Genomic DNA, 11,262 nt, shown 5'->3' with positions numbered 1-11,262 from the left:
GCTTTAATAACAAATATTTAATTCTCACAGTTCTGAAGGTTTGAAGTTTAAGATCAAGATGTCTGAATGGTCTGGGTTTTGATGAATGCCTTCCTTTAGTTTCACAGATGGATGCCCTCTGGCCCTATCCTCATGTGGAGGGAAAAGAGAGCTAGAGGAAGAGAGAAAGATAAAGAGAGAGATATTGAGAGAAAGTAGGCTCTTTCGGATCTCTTCTTAGAAGGGCATCAATTCCATCGTTAAGAGCTATTGGAATTTTAATACATACCATATCTTTTGGTGAACTTGTCTATCCATTTTTTTTCTTATTTTTTTATTGCATTTTAGGTTTTGGGGTACATGTGCAGAGGATGCAATACAGTTGCATAGGTACACACATGGCAGTGTGTTCTGTTTGCTTTCACCCCTTCACCCACATTTGGCGTTTCTCCCCAGGCTATCCCTCCCCACCTCCCCCTCCCACTGGCCCTCCCCTTTTCCCCCAAATAGACCCCAGTGTTTAGTACTCCCCTTTCTGTGTCCATGTGTTCTCATTTTTCATCACCCGCCTATAAGTGAGAATATGCGGTGTTTCATTTTCTGTTCTTGATATATAAATACATGGTATTATATCATTCATGCATATTTTTCAAAAAGTCAAATATCTTTGGGAAGTCACCTAATGTCTCAGTTTCAATTTCTGCATCTATCATATTATATCAAATTAGAGCCATTACTGATTGTAAAATGTATTTATTATTTACATAAGAATAAGAAAAAAAACACTCCTAGTTAAACCATGAAAAAATACATCCTTACCATTTGAAAAATGGATTTAAAGAGTTCTCTTAAATTTATTTACATGTAACATTTTTAGTTATCATATGCCTCTATGGAATGAATAGTTTAAACAAAATAAATTGTTAACATCCTGCTAAAATATCTTCATTTTCACACTCCAATTCTTCTGAAGCACTTTTTGACTCAAAGTCATTTAATGTCCATTTTTTTTCACCATACTATAACATCTTCTGTGCCATCAAAATTATTGTTGGTGTAGCAGTTCAAAGGAAGAAAATGCTAAAAGAACTAAAGTCTTCAGTGCTGTGCTTTCAAACTGACTTTGCAATTGTGTAGCACTGCCTTTTGAGACTCACTCAAAAAATGTGGTTAAACAGTTTTGATACACTCCCCCTCTACCTTTTTCTCATAACCATTTAGTTTAGAGTAATGGTTAAAGAATGCTCTACTATCATTCCAAGTTGCTGACACTCATTCTGTAAGTTCTGATGTCCACCAAAAAAGAGCCTGAATAGCCAAAGCAATCCTAAGCTAAAAGTACAAAGCTGAAGACACCATAATATTAGCCAACTTCAAAGTATACTACAAAGCTACAGTAACCAAAATAGCATGGTACTGGCACAAAAAAAGACACATGGACTAATGAAGCAGAATAGAGAACCCAGAAATAAAGCCTCACACCTGCAACCATCTGATCTGCAACAAAGTCAACAAAAACAAGCAGTGGGTAAAGGACTCCCTATTCAATAAATGGTGCTAGGATAACTAGCTAACCATAGGAAGAAGACTGAAACTGGATGCCTTCCTTACACCACATATGATCATCAACTCAAGATAGAATAAAGACAATGTAAAACCTAAAACTATAAAAATGCTTGAAAAAAATATAGGAAGTATCATTCTAAATGTCAGCCCTTGCAAAATTTTATGATGAAGATGCCAAAAGCAATTGTAACAAGAAGAAAAACTGACAAATGAGACTTAATTCAACAAAGCAGTGTCTGCACAGCAAAAGAAACAATTAACAGAGTAAACAGACAGTCTACTGAATGGAAGATTATTTGCCAATATGCATTTGACAAAGGTCTAATATGCAGAATATATAAGGCACTTAAACTAATTAACAACCAAAAACAGGCAGCCCTATTAAAAATTGGGCAAAGGACATGAACAAACATTTTTCAAAAGAAGACATACACAGCCAATAAGCATATAAAAAAATGCTCAACAACACTAATTGTTAGAGAAATGCAAATCAAAACCACGGTGTAATGCAGATACCATCTCACACCAGTCAGAATGGCCATATTATCAAAAAGTCAAAAAATAACAGACACTGACAAGGCTGTGGAGAAAAGAGAACACATACACTGCTGTGGGAATGTAAATTACTTCAGCCACTGTGGAAAAGTGAGGCCATTTCTCAAAGAATTTAACATGGAACTACCATTATACCCGACAGTTCCACTATTGGGTATGTACCCAAAGGAATATAAATTGTTCTACTACAAAGACACATACATGTACATATCTGAGATAGCACTATTCACAATAGCAAAGACATGGAATTGACCTAGATGCCCATTAATGGTAAACTGCATAAAGAAAATGTAGTACATATACACCATGGAGTACTAGCCAGTCATTAAAAAAAAAAAAAAAAAAAGATCATGTCCTTTGCAGCAATGTGGTTAGAGCTGGAGGCTATAATCCTAAGGGAACTAGTGCAGGAACAGGAAAAAAAATCACTTGTTCTTACCTATAACTGGGAGCTAAACACTGAGTACATATGGAAATGAGGGAATAGATACTAGAGCCTACTTGAGGGTGAAGGGCAGGAAGAGGGTGAGGATCCAAAAACTACCAATTGGATACTATGCTTATTACCTGGATGATGAAATAATCTGTACACCAAACCATTGTGGCATGTAGACTTATCTATAGAACCAAACTACACATGTATGCCTGAAACTAAAAAAAAAAAAGTTAAATTATGAAAACAAATTTTGATGTTGCTTCTTTTGATGTTTGTAAATGCCCCCAGGCAGTGACAACTGTATCACAATTGATGTCTGGGTAGCAGTAGAGTTTCCATGCAGAAATACTTTAAGAAATTTATATATTTATCTGAAGCCAAAATCTGGAGAAAAACCAATAGTGAAAACAGGAAAAGCATGATTATTTTCCTGTGAAAATTAAAGCTTAAAAATCAGTGTAGAGATGTTACAGTCTTGCTTGTAGTTGCCATGGTCTACGTGTGATTATGTCCCTTTCTTCAGTTAACAGTGAGTCATTCTTGCATATAATATAATTATCAAACATTATAGGCATAGTATAGTTATAAAAATCCTATGAGTGGTGTTCCAAGAATTATCAAGATTTGAAAGCAAAATAAGTCCTTAAATTAGCAATGTTGATAAGTGAATCTTTATAGTAATGTTAACCTTGCTAGGTGATGCAAATGTTATGTCATTCTAACACTGCCCACGAATAATCACTGGCATTTTGCAGTATTTGAATATTTGATATGAGCAAAGTTATTTGCATATACGTTACTTAAAGTTATTTGCAATACTTTAACAGAAGAAAAGCAACAAAAAGGTGTAAATATTGTTATGGAATACTACAATATGAAATCAGAAACTGATCTAAAACATGAAATAGCAAATACAATGTTGATTTCAATATCTAAACCAAAATGAGGACATTTCTTAAAATTTGTTTTTAAAAAAAGAAAAAAGAGCTTATATAAAGCATGTGTGCCTTAATAACAAAACTGACAAACTTGTTGCTTTAGACATAACCTTTAATGCAATCAACATCAATGCAAAATGAAAATAACTTTTACTACTACGTCTAAAATATTTGCTTCCAAACAAAGATTATCAGATGGAACAATTAATCTTTCATGTTTAAAATTTTCATTTTAAGAGCAATTTCTAAATATTAAATATTTCATATAAACTTTTCATATTTTAAAGAATTTTTATTTAGCTTCATAAATGTGACCTATAGAATGTCCATATCAGGTAGAGATTTATGGCTTGTTAAAATATATTGATTCATAATACCAATAAACTATGCATTTTCATATCATTTTTAAATAGTCTCCGAATCTCTTAGTATAATTCCATCACAGAAAATGATTCACTATTTATTATCATGGTGGCTCATTTAAAACAGATAAACAGCACATTACGAAAAATGCAGAATAACATAATTAAGACAATTCCTGAAAATTGCCAGGAATCCTAATTTTTCATTCATGAATCCCAAAGTTTAATATCTACTGGAAATCTGGAAACAGTAAAAGCAATAATAAGATGATTTTGATTGGAATATGCATCTCAATTTCACTGATGTTAAATTGCAAAAATAAATGTGAGCCTTAAAATCAAGGAAGTACAATATCGAATGAAGACATCATATTAGAAGGTAGTTTCTTTTGCTATCCTTCTAGATCTAAAATATTCAGTGAGCTCATGATAAGAATTTTTTTTAGGAGGCAGAACATACTAATAATTGTCCAGAATGTTAATGAGTCATGCCTCTCTTTATCTTGTCTTCTTCCTCTTTCTCATCTTAATAAATAAATTTTCTGTTAATATGTTTTTCTATTTCCGTCTTCTCTACTTTAAACCAAACTTTGATTTTCAGCTTTCTATAGTGTCAAATGATATTATTTTAACTAAATATAAATAATCTGAAAAAACATACTTTTCTTACTTTCATTTTTTTCTCAAAAGAGCAGATGGCATAAAACCAACCACCCAAAAAGTAATTTTTTGTCTGCCCCCTTTTAAAATACTATGGCAATGTTAGAGCTAAAATGGGGTGCAAAGTTATGTAAAATAACTTAGTTTATTTGATAATATAAAAGCAGAAGATAAACCATAACATCTGTATTGCCCTACTCTGAAATATCTTGTTAACATGCTGAAAGAAGAAATTATTTTCAAGTATTTGTTTTGGAAGCTGAGTAGCATGAGCATTAAGATCACCTGAGGTTGTATTAATATAACGAAAGCCTGTCATTACTGTGGAGTTTTTGTAAACCCTATTGTGTTTTATTATAATCTCACTTTGATGAATTAGAAAAATGTAAACCTACATGGCAGAAACAAAATACGAAAACACTTAATAGTCTTAGTATCTTCATATCTCTATACTCCACTCCTTAGAGAGTCAAAATCTAAAAAGGCTTCGCTAATACCAGATTATTGATTTTAGTAGTTGCTGGTCTCAGAGTTTTAATCCCAGTCCTGACCTTTGCAGTTCTAGGACAAGTCACTTAAGCTCAGTTGTCCCTTCTCTAAGAAGGGAGATAACTAGATGGCGACGAATTATGTGAGGTTTCCTGATTAATATTTGCAAAGTGCTTTAGAGATTAAAGGGGTTTTCAAATTGGCAATTACTATTATAGATACCAGCACAGTCAAGTGGTCTAACTGAAAGATTGGCAGCCTATAATATTTTAGGTTGATTGTAAGAGTTCTCCTTTTCAGACTATGGCTGCTTTTAGGAAATCTATATTTAAATATTAACAACATGAGGAGCAAATACTCCCAGAGATAAACATGTAATTTGAATCCACGATTGTTTATGCGTCTTCTCTGTGCCTTTTCCATGTCTGTGTTTTTAAAATTCTGTAGGTAAAGGACTGAAGTTCAGGCTGAAGGTCACTGAAGCTGCTATAATTTTATTAGAATGCTCATTGAATGTGCTTTAGAAATGTAATTTAAGGCATTAATATGTACACACTAAATAAAACCACACAGGTTGTGGGGAAAGTTATTTATGATGCTGGAATTTTACCAGTTATAGAAGTAAATAATATAACGTGTGTATCTCTGAAAATAATGTAAACTCAGCTTACTCAATAGAATCAGAAAAGGAAATCTAAACAATTCCGTTATTCTATGAGGAGGATAATTTCACTGATGACAGCTTTTCATAATTTTACTCTTCCAGAAAGCAAGTAATTTTCCTTATTCCTTATTTTATTGCTGTTTTGGATTGCACTGCTTGTTGGAGTTTCACCCTCTGCTAATAATTCTTCAGGAAATGTATTTTCACTGTTTTTCATATGGCAGTTACTACTGGGAGTATCTAGTTGAAACCAACAGAATTACAACTCTCTTCAATATCCCTACATGACATGGGTAATATTTCAGTTTAATCCAGGGGCATGAATTGAGTCAAGAACAACCATTTCAATTTCTGCTGCAGTGTGTTTAGGCTTAACATGGACTAGCTACCATACTCTGACTCAACGAATCATATTAAATTGCTTACAGAAACTTGCTAAGAAAGCAAAAGGCATTTACTTTACTACTCTCATGAAGTGCTTTTGCCTCATAACCATGAAAGCTATAAAAAGAAGTCCACCAGAAATGATGGCAAAAACTTCATACTATTCTCCAAAAACCAAATTCCCACAAAAAAGTTAAATAGCTATTAAGATTGCTTCTCTTTTATATAACAGGTTTACTGCAATATTCCATTAAAAAAACAGATATTATCTTTGATAATAGATCAATCTTATTTCCCTGTAGCCCTACCCATAATAACATGACTCTGTTACATACTTGCCATATGTGAGATCAAATGAGGAGTGATATACCCATATGCTCATGCATTCTCTCAGTCTTTCCATGATTGAGGGCATTGTTTAACAAGTGACTAAAGTTAAAGGAGTTGTTTGCAGCTATAGAAGAAAACAGGTTGGGCACTAGAGAAAAAGATGTTACATAAAACAGGGCCATGTACTTCATAATATTTATCTGTCTCTCCTTAAACTATATGAATGCCCTTATTTGTGTCAAAAACTCCTTAAATAGTTAAGGAGATTTCCAGTGACCTGAAACTAGATTTTAGCTGAGACGGACACTTAGCAAGTCGTAGTAAATGTTGACTAAATGAATGAATGAAGTCATATCCCTTTTAGCTGGAAATAAACACATATCACTACACATAAAGGTAATTGAAGAATTATATAACTTGTCCTAATTTTTAAAATTAAGGCTTCAAACTTTTTTTCTTTTGGTAAATTATCAGAACAGTTGATACTCCTATTGTTCAACTCTTGTTTTCAGCACTGCAATGAGCAGAAAGAGCATGGTAAGTGAACCCAAAGAGGAAATAAGAATCCAGTCCTGACTTTTTCAGTAATTAGCTTTGGGTACTAGATGAAAGACTTCAACCACTTATGCATCAGGCTCCCCTATACAAAATGCAGAGGTTGAACTAGCAGTTATTTCATGTTATCAACTGTTCTAACGTGCTGTGGGCCCATGTGGCAAGCATGGTTTGCTAACTTCCACAATGTAGGAAAAGATATTTCAATTAGTTCTTGTTGCAACTATCAATACTTATTATTTAGCTACTATTTTGCTTAGTTTTTTAAAATGCCTATTTCTATGTCCTCCTATATTTTCATTTTCCTTGTGACATTACCGCTATTTGGTCATATTTATATTATGCAGAAAATATGCTTTATTTTTGACCCTGAAGACACAGCCGTGGAACAAATAAATTGAAGAAATCACTGGTTATACAGAAATGCTGTGCAATGTTTGAAAATTATACTATTTGTTATATTGAAATGTGTACTGGGTTTGAAAAAGTCAAATCCTTCTGAAATTATTGAGGCCAACCTATCTTCACTCCTTTGAATATCCTATTCTGTGGCATAGATCAATACACTGAAGCTTTGTGATTCCCTGAAGGGCTTTTAGTATTGGTAGTGCCACTTCCTTCTACTCAAAACCTCTTGGGGAAAAACTGTTAGATGTATCATCTGCTTAGTTCTGTTCTCTTCCCTTCTTCAGCACCTGATCTCTGCTCCCAATTCTGCTTCAGCAGGAATATCTCTTAAGCAGATGTCTTCTTCATTTGCTGTTATTCTAATAATAACCAAAGACATTCATTGGGTCTTTTGCATTTAGCAGATTTACAAGTCTTTCTGCATATATTAAATTTGTTCTAAAACCTCTGCTTATGATTCTAGGTTATCAGTTTTCAAGACACTGTCCTAATTTTTTTTTAATTAAAAAAATCCCTAAATGACCTATGTAATATAAAAATTAGGTGTGATTTTCGATTTACACTGCTTAGGTTTGTGTTTTAATTTGGCAGGAGGATATATAATAGTATTAACATATTTAGCCTTCTAATTATTTTGCCGAGATTAGTATTTAAATATATTTATATTTCCAAACAGTTAACTAAAAGTTACTGTGACTAGGGGGTCCAACTAAAATCAACAGATATTATTGAGCTCCTGTTAAATGCATAGACATTTTGACTAGATGCCATCGGCATTCATTAATAATTAACTAGAGGCTGTGTATGGTGGCTCATACCTGTTATCCTAGCACTTTGGGAGGCTGAGTCGGGCAGATCTCTTGAGGTCAGGAGTTTGAGACCAGACTGGCCAATATGGTAAAACCCTGTCTTTGCTAAAAATACAAACATTAGTCAGGCATGGTGGTATACTCCTGTAATCCCAGCTACTTGGGAGGCTGAGGCATGAGAATCACTTGAACCCAGGAGGCGGAGGTTGCAGTGAGCTGAGATCATGCCACTGTACTCCAGCCTGGGCAACAGAGTGAGACTACATCTCAAAAATATATATATATATATAATTGACTATAATTTTATTTTCAAGATGCTTATTGTCTAGTAAGAAAGAGAAGCCAAGTTCATTCACAGCTTGACTAGAGTCAAATAAGGGCCATAAGAGAAGTACAAATGCTATGTTCAAAGGAGAGACAAAACATCTTTAAAGCCTCAGGAAATGTGGCTTTTGAGGTAGGCTTTCAAAAATAGAAAGGATTTTAACAACTGGGCATGAATCATGCTAGGAGGAGGAAATACACTAAACAAAAGTATAGTGGCTAAACAGTGTTGGGCGTCTTTGAAGAACAGCAGGCTGATAATTTGGTTTGTATAGGAGAGTAATAAGAACTGAAACTGAAAGATACCAGAATAATCTGTTCCCATGCTGCTAATGAAGACATACCCAAGGCTGGGTAATTTATAAAGGAAAAAGATAATTGACTCACAGTTCAGCATGGCTGGGGAGGCCTCAGAAACTTGCAATCATGACAGAAGGGGAAGCAAACATGTCCCTCTTCACATGGCAGCAGGAAAGAGAAGGGCCAAGCAAAAGGGGTAACAGCCCCTTATAAAACCATCAAATCTTGTGAGAACTGACTTACTCTCACAAGCAGCATGGTGGTAACTGCCCCTATGATTCAATTACCTTTCACTGGGTCCCTCCTATGACATATGGGTATTATGGGAACTACAATTCAAGATTTCAGTGGGGACACAGTCAAACCATATTAGCTACATTGAACAAAATGCCTTTTTAAAATATTTAAATGTTATGTGTGATGTGATATTATTTTGTTATGTACTAACTCAGGTTTATACATGAAGTTTTCACCAGATTCATAGTAATAGAGCAAATGTTAGATATAATATTTAAAATTTTCTGAATAACATTTCTTCTATGTAATTAAGTCTATAAAAATAAATGTATTGATGAATTAGGAATAAAACTTTCATTCAGTAAATAACAAGAAACTCTCCAGAGTTTAGCAATCAGGGCTAAAGATGTTAAAGTCACATTAAACAAAGTATAAAGTAATGTAACAGACTTTAAGTTAAACATGGAACATTAAATCTGTACAGATATGTCCATATTACCTGGAAATCCTACTAAATGATTATAAAGTAAGAAAAAATTGTACAAAATAAAAATAAAATGATTACGAAAAAAGACAACAGCCAATAAAACTGCCAACAGTGTTTCAGAAAATAAGATGCAATGAGACAGCTAGTAACTGAGTATAATCTGTGTTTTCTGTGATTATTAAAGGAAATGAGTGAAGGTAGGGTACAGAAATCAAAAGAAGCAAGCTGATTCATACCACTAGCACCATAAGGATTTAGGCCTTTCAAGGAGTAATTAAGGTAAAATAATGTCTCGGAGTGTTTCCTAATCCAATATGACTAGTGTCCTTATAAAAAGAAATTAAGACACAGATATGCTTAGAGAAAAGACCATGTGAGGACGTAGGAGAGAGCCACCTGCATGTGAAGGAGAGGTCTCAGAAGAAACCAAAGGTGTTAACACCTTAATCTTGAACTTCTAGCTTTCAGACGATCAGAAAATATGTTTATGTTGTTTAAGCCATTCATTCTGTGGTATTTAATATGGGAGCCTGAGCAAACTTACTATATTATCTGTTGATCGATTGGTTGGTCTATCAATCTATCTAGTCTCTGATGATTGCTCCAAAGGAATGCAAGGCAGGGTAATCAGAAATAAGTGATTTGCTCTAGAAGTCGGGGTGGGAGAAGGCTCCTTTTATTTAGTGTGATCAAGGATAATGTCTCCTAGAAAATGTCAGGTTAGGTAAGATCTGAAAGGTAAAGAGGAGCCACTCATACAAATATTTTGAGGAGTATTTTTCAGGCAAAAGAAAGTTTAGCACAAGTTCAGAATGAAGAAACAAGGCAGACTGGGGACTAACCAGCATGGCTGGGGTACAGCAAGAAAGAAGGGTTATAGAATGAGGTATGTTTGGAGACGTAGGTGGGAAGGTCATTTCTTTTTTTGGTAAATTGCTCATTTCTGCCTCAGAAGGTCTAAAGCTTAGTAAACTCTAAGAAATATGAAAGTTTATTTATTTTGGTAAGTTGACTTAAGCCCATCTCCCAACTCTTATCCCATTATACTGCCTGGAATTTTATCTCATTTGTTATTGCTCCCCCTCTTACAACCACCTAGATTTGTTACAAAGGTCCCAGAGTCTTGGGCAATGCTACTGGGTCAGGAAGCCTCCTTAGTAATTGATCATTAATTGGCAGGGGTTACTGCTGAAACATCTTGTCTTATTGCTCTGGGTTTTGGGATTTGGAGGCACAGCTGCTTTCCTGCAGAGTGTGGTGTCTGTGAAACTTTAGTGAAGTGGAGGGTTTCATGCCTTGGGTCTACGCTCTGAGAGTGACCATAATGCCATCTCATTTGATGTCATACCTCTACTGATGTCACTGTCACAAGAATTCAGTAGGTCCCTAAAACCAATGGGGCCCACTAAGTCTATTTTTTTTTTTTTTTTTACTATATTGAAAAAGGAAAAAAAAATCTTTCTCTTTCTCTCTTCTACATTGTCTCAGAGGCATTCTCTTCTCTCTCCTCCCACGGAATAATCTTTTCAAGGAGTTTAGGCTTTCACAAAAGATAGCAAGAGGTGTGGCCTTCGAGGAGCTTCTAATTTAAGTCCTGCTAATAATGACTTTGATAAAAAAATAATAAGGCCTTTTCTATATATATGAAATGCAGGAAAAAAAGATGTTAAAGAAGAACAACCAAAAATTGGTATATCAATAAACTCATTTGTCTCACTAGCTTACATAAAATTGTGATACTTGCAAACAACAATAATAAAACTTAACTAATAGAAACAT

The sequence above is a fragment of the Callithrix jacchus genome, chromosome 7 (genome assembly GCF_049354715.1).
Source record: "Callithrix jacchus isolate 240 chromosome 7, calJac240_pri, whole genome shotgun sequence".
Taxonomy (NCBI): domain Eukaryota; kingdom Metazoa; phylum Chordata; class Mammalia; order Primates; family Cebidae; genus Callithrix; species Callithrix jacchus.
This window is presented reverse-complemented; position numbering follows the sequence as displayed.